This window comes from Medicago truncatula, chromosome 2 (assembly GCF_003473485.1).
Source record: "Medicago truncatula cultivar Jemalong A17 chromosome 2, MtrunA17r5.0-ANR, whole genome shotgun sequence".
Lineage (NCBI taxonomy): Eukaryota > Viridiplantae > Streptophyta > Magnoliopsida > Fabales > Fabaceae > Medicago > Medicago truncatula.
In genome coordinates this window covers 36,967,059-36,973,429 of record NC_053043.1, presented here as the reverse complement: position 1 = coordinate 36,973,429, position 6,371 = coordinate 36,967,059, and the positions used below count along the sequence as shown (strand labels likewise).

Here is a 6,371-nt window from a genome sequence, read left to right as displayed (position 1 = left end):
AAAATATATTTCGTGAATTTTTTTATCTGAGACGTTCAATCTAAAAATAATAGCCGAGATTTTGTGTAAATGCGTGATTTGTCTATACTAAATTTTTGTAATTGGATATTTCTCAGTAGGAGATTGTAAGTGCAATGTTAGAACTTCTAACCATGTGCTTCATATGTATACTATGAGGTATGTAATCATAATAGGTGTCATCTGATAGGAAGTTAGGAGCAAAAACACCATGCTGAGAATTATCTTTTAATTACGGATCACTTCATCTGAAAAATTCAAATTCAGGCTTTATTTGTCTCTAAGACTTTGAAAGGTAAAATCACAAAAAAAAGGAGCTATACCGAAATTTGGTATTTCTTCATACAATATATACTAAAATATTGAACCACGTCAATTTTTGAGTCACAAAAGAAGCCCCCGAGACATTATCCTCAACAACCTGATAGAACTTTGACCTCAAATTGGACATTATTCTCTTTTCAGCTAATCAAATTGCAACTAGTTCATGGCAACAAAACCCATGTCCATGGGTACCCGCCCAAATCAACCCCGATTTAACGGATTTTTTCAATTTGACTGGGTTTGAATATGAGTTTGGGTTTTTCCCGATTTCAAAATACGGGTACGGAGGATAACGAGGATATATGTATCCACCCCGAACCCATACCCAAACCCTACCCAAATGTAGAAAGGTCATTTTTTTTTTTTTTTTATGAGGGGTTTGATAATTATATGTCATGTTATTTGGTTTGATAATTGTCATGATATAAGAACTTTCATTGATAGTTAAAGGAGCAACTGAATTATTCGATAAGAAAATGTTAAAATGAGCGTAAATTGTTGGACAATGCATTACAACATTACCATTGAAGCTTAAAAAAAACTCTTTTTTATTAAAAAAAAAAAAATGGATTCAGTGTGGGGATTGGGATGTGGCGGGAATACCCAAACCCATTGGTGACAGAGATGAGATTCAATTTCTCATACTCGTTGGATATAGGTAGAGTAACAAGTAAATATATGGGAGTATGGGATGGGGAAGGCAAAATCCGTCCCCACCCGGCCCAATTGCCATGCCTAATTGCAACAAATCATATCATACTCTAACTAGCTTTCCTTCTCTAACTAGCATGCAGACGACACAACTGGCTACTTTTTTATTTTATTTTAGTGATGGCAGAGGTTTGAACCCCTGACCTTGCATATATTATGCATTATCCATACCAATTGAGCTAAACTCATTAAAAAATATTTAGCTATTTGATTCGGTAAAAACGGATTATTATAATTAAAATAATTTAAATGAATGGTAAAATTGAAAGAAAATAGAGCTACACCAAAATTTCATATTCCTCTTATATATAGGCATGGATTAATTGAAAGAAAAACGGATTATTGTTGATCAAATAAAGTTTAGATGACAAATTTTCAAACTTTATAAAAAAAAGCTTCAATATTTAGCAAAGTTTCAAATTTGATGAAGAGATTCAAGTTTTGGGAGAAAAGTTATACTCCCCCGTCCTTTTTTCTTTGAGGAGTGTTATTTGAACAACCATTTTATGGGACAACTTGTGGGACAATCAAAATATAAAAGAAATGTGAGTCTAGGCACAAAAATCAAAGCAATGAAGAGACAAATGAAAATATGTTGTGAGTATGAGAGAGAAAGTTGTCATAAAAGTTGTCACAAAATGGATGTTCAAATATCATTTCTCTTTGAAAAATGCTAACAAGTGTTCTTAGGACACTTGATAAGAAGCTTAAAGTGGAAGGTTTATTTTGGAAGTTGTGTGTGTATTCAACACATTAAAACATTAAAAACTAACTTTTTCAACATAAATTAAATTTATCAATTATATTTCCCTTTTAGCATGACCCTTTTTGATAGGAATAGTTTTTTTTTTTTAAAAAAAAAACGGGTATAAATAAAAGTTGTTGTAGTCATAAAGTTGTCACAAATATATGTGTCTATTATCAAATTGTCCTTTGTGTATAGATATATTTAATATTAACTTTTCGTATTTCAAGATAAATTGATAGTATTAATCAATGGTATAGTTGGAAAAGGAGTAATAAATACATCTAGAAATTTGTAGATAATCTTATATTAAGAGACGAATAATTTTTTGTAAGTAGTCTTATAATTAGGGACGGAGAGAGTAAACTTTATAAAAAGATTCAAGCTTTTTTTGGTAGTGAAAAGATTCAAGCTTTAAAAAGTGTTAAAGTTATTTGGAAGTTGACTTGATATTTTTGTTTTAGTTGCTCTTTTCAAAATCTATCTATACATCTATATTATATAAAAAAAAGAACTCATTTCAGCTCTTTTGAGTTGACTTTTTTCTCCTTTTAAATATGTTCTCAATTATCAATACAAATAACACATGTAACAAAGAGATAAGAATAAATTTAAATATTAATAAAATGTAACAAACATGATATGAATGTGTGTGTGTATATATATTTGGTATCATTTAAAAAGTGTAACAAATTAGATGAGTATATTTATACTTACTTTTTCATCATCCCAATTATACGCTCAATCAACTTTTTATATAATAAAGATTGTTGTTGGTGTCATTAAAAAAAGAATTTAGATTATATATTTTTTGATATATTGTTGATGTCATTGAAATAGATAATCATGGTTATTTTAGTTTGTTATAACTTGAAATCAATAAACATTTATATTTTTAATTTTAATCAAAATCAAAATTTTATAAAAAAATAACCGTTCATAATTTTCAAACGTTCGTGCAATAAAAAAATAGAAAGACAGGCACTCACGTGCCCGTCTTTTCGCCAGTAATAATAAAGCAAACTATTTGACAAGATAGTAAAAAAAAAAAGTATTTTGACAAGTTTGCCATCTTTTAAGAATACTTACTTCTTTTAAATTGGCGATTATTAGAAATGTTTCCCTGATTATCTTCTAATTACTTATTATTTATTTATTTTATTTGTAACTATTGATTTTGTAATTTTGAATGAATTAGTAGTTTGAAAGGAGTAAAAATTCTCTCAATTTGAAAAAAATAAACGAAGTATGTAATTTAGAGAGAAATAAACACACAAAATAGAAGCCCAGGTCAAAGAACTCGACCATAGAATGCACCGGGTGGAGGAACTTGGAGAGAAGGAAAGAGTGGCAAATGAAAATGTAAGCTTAACCACATTTGCGACAAGTTTAATATGATCCCTTAATTGTGATTTGTGAAGGTTTTGTCGACTTTTTTTATTTTGTAGGATGTATGTTTTGTTGTGTGGTTATGGGCTGTGGGTAATTTGCGTGAGGCATTTGGTGTCAATACTTTTTTATCTCTTGGAATCAATTGGCCTCTTTGTAATGCAGATCGAGGGGCTAATGATGGACATTGCGGCTGCTGAAGAAGAAACTAACAGATGAAAATTAGCAGCAGAGCAAGAAGCTGCTGCGGGCATAGGTGTTGAACAGCAATTTGTGGCAGGTATGGAATGCTATTAGTTAGGAATATGTTTTTTTTTTATTTACAAGTTTGCCATGTTTGGAGGATGTAACTTAATAAATTTCTAAGTTGCAGCTGATTGCATTATTCTATTCTCTATTTTTATTTTTCGTTATGCTCGTGTATATTTAAATGCACAGTTTTATTTATTTGCTGGATTGTGTTAAGATTAACTATAATTTGAGGGGAACTTAGTTCCACCATTCTTCACTCTGTTGTAAATTTGAGCCTTGTCAATTTGTTTATCGATTTTGAACTTTGTATGTTCCTTTTATGTGTTAATTGGCACACCTATACTGTGATTTGTGAACTTTTTCATCATTTTGGATTGGGATGCCATGTTTCTGTATTTTGGTTTGGTCTAAAATGGTTTGGCCGCGCATATCTGGTCTGATGGAGCTTTCAACCCATCTAGTTTATTTTATTTAGTGTGCACGAGCGGATTATCTGAAAGTGCATTTTGCCGAGAGCTGGAATGAAATGCATCATTTGCTCATTATGGAAGTAAGATCTTTGGAAACTTTTTTCTGCTATATATGACGTTCTTTAACAAAGAAAGTGCTTTTTGTTTTAAACTATCTTGTTCTGCTATGACGTTCTTTTGATGTCGTTTAGAGGAATGAGAACTTAGATCTATTTTTAAGTGTTTTATAATGTGTATAGTTGGTTGGCTATTTTGAACAATTGTGAGTCACCTTTGAAATAAATGTGTAGAAGAACTATGTTATCATGTTTCAGTTTCCTTTGAAATTTGATGTCACTGGTTGCCTTAGATTTAAAGTAATTTTTAGTTATTCTGTTATTCATTTTTTCTTTGCTTTATTTTCATTAATCTCATTTGAATGATACCAACTATTTGACTGCTAGTTCATTTCTGTGTTATTCAGTTTAGATAGTTTTCTATTTCAGCTGAATGCAAACTGTTTGGTGGATTCTCTTTGAAGTGCTTATACAACTGAGTACCAGGAAAAAGGTCAAATAAAATCAAGGAATCACCTTATTTTTTCACTAGTAACATTTTTTTAATTATATATCAACTTTGGTACACATCCAAAGGCAATGATTTTAAGTTAATATTTTCTTCCTTTTTCTGTAGCTATTTCAATTAATAAATCAACTTTGTTATTTACCAATGGAGTTCTATAATCCCCATACATTTGTGTTGTTGCAATCATATATGAAAAAATTTGAATATGTTTGATGTCTCCGTTATCCATAATTTGTTTTATTCATAAATGAATGATGTTATACTATTGTTTATATCTTGTAATTTTGTAATATGTATTTAGGTTTGTGTTTTTGTTTTGTTGAAGTTAATTTTAAAATGTTTTGTAAAATTATTTTAATTATTAAATTTTAATATTTTGATTTTTTAAACATTTAAAAAATGTTTTTTTTTTTTAAAAAATACGTACACATTTTGCCAGGGGTTAACCCCTGGCATGGTTTGAAAATGACTGATGTGATCATCTACAAAAGCCTGCATTGGCCAGAATACGTCAGAAAAGCCTGCAATCATGCAAACACAATTTGCCAGGGGTTGTGCCAGGGCCTGTGCCAGGAGTGCATTTGCCAGGAGCTAAAGCCCTGGCAGGGTCATTTGCGATGAGCAGATTAGCTAGGGATTCTGCTCCTGGCAAAACTCCTGGCAAACGTCCATTTGCCAAGGCTTTCTGCATTTTGCCAGGCTTCTGCCCCTGGCAAAATGCAACATTTTTTGTAGTGGACGGTGAGTCCTACCACTAAATGAGTTCCACCATAGTTTACATCAAAAATAATTTTATGCTAAGTATAGAAATAGAATAGATATTATATCAATACAATCGTGCATTGTCTTCATTTATTAATAAAGCTAACTATACTTGAAGTGATGTTGTTTTTCATATTTTCAATGAATGAATGACGGTAACATACTTATATAATTTAACAATACAATTTTGATCTGGTCAAAGAAACAAATAAAAGTATGATGGAGATTTTAAGATTACAAATATTATGATGTACAAATAAAATTGTAAAGTTACAAGTAATATAGATTTATTTTGAGAAATGATATTTTTACAATCATTTTATGACAACTTTTTGACAACTCTCTCTCATACTCACATTATCTTCTTTTCATCTCTCTTCCTTTTTCTCTCTCCATTGTTTTTGACCAATAAAAAGTGAGAAAAACAAAGTTATCATCAAAATTGTCTTCAAATGGATGTTCATATATCACTACTCATTTATTTTTCAACTTATTTTAAATAACGATTTATTTTTCAACTTATTTGTTACACTTACGCGCATACACAAGAACCATCAATACACCACACAAATTTAGGAAGACGACACATTTTCTCTGGACATTGAGTACGTGTCTTGCAGGGAATAGAACCTGTAATATTTAATAAGAACAAAATATAAATGTTACTAAAAGATGATGAAATATTTTATATAAGATAAATTAGAGTAGTGTGAAAAAGGACTTATTACTTTTAGTTAGGACAAAAAATAGAGAAAGAAAGATGATAAAAGCACAAAACAAATATTTATTTTGAGCCATATTTTGTCCCCTTTGCATTTAATAAGTAGAAGATTGTTTGATCACTTTATATATAAAGTTCTCATGTTTTGTCAAGTTCATTTAAATAGTTTTTAGCATCTAGAGGCAGCAAGAAACCATTCAGGAATTATTAATTATTATTAAATGTTTCCATGGTACATTAATTTATCGTATTTATCTCTTTTTCTCACTCAATTTTTCATTTTTTTTTCTTCCAATACTATAAGTATATTTTTATATCTATTATAGCCTTTCATGATAGGCAACAATAATATATCAAAAGAAAAATAATAATATATGATGGAGGATAAAAATATAAACTATTTGTAGAAATAATG

The 6,371-nt window shown here is 29.8% G+C and overlaps 1 long non-coding RNA gene across 1 annotated transcript; it reads right to left on the bottom strand.

Annotated features, from left to right (window-relative positions):
* Positions 1 to 5,428: 5,428 nt before the first annotated feature.
* On the bottom strand, positions 5,429 to 6,124 carry LOC25487188 (uncharacterized). Its single transcript, XR_003009357.2, has 2 exons — positions 5,964 to 6,124; positions 5,429 to 5,865 (listed from the first exon to the last, which is right to left on the bottom strand). It is a non-coding gene; the product is annotated as an uncharacterized lncRNA (long non-coding RNA).
* Between the last annotated feature and the right edge of the window lie 247 nt (positions 6,125 to 6,371).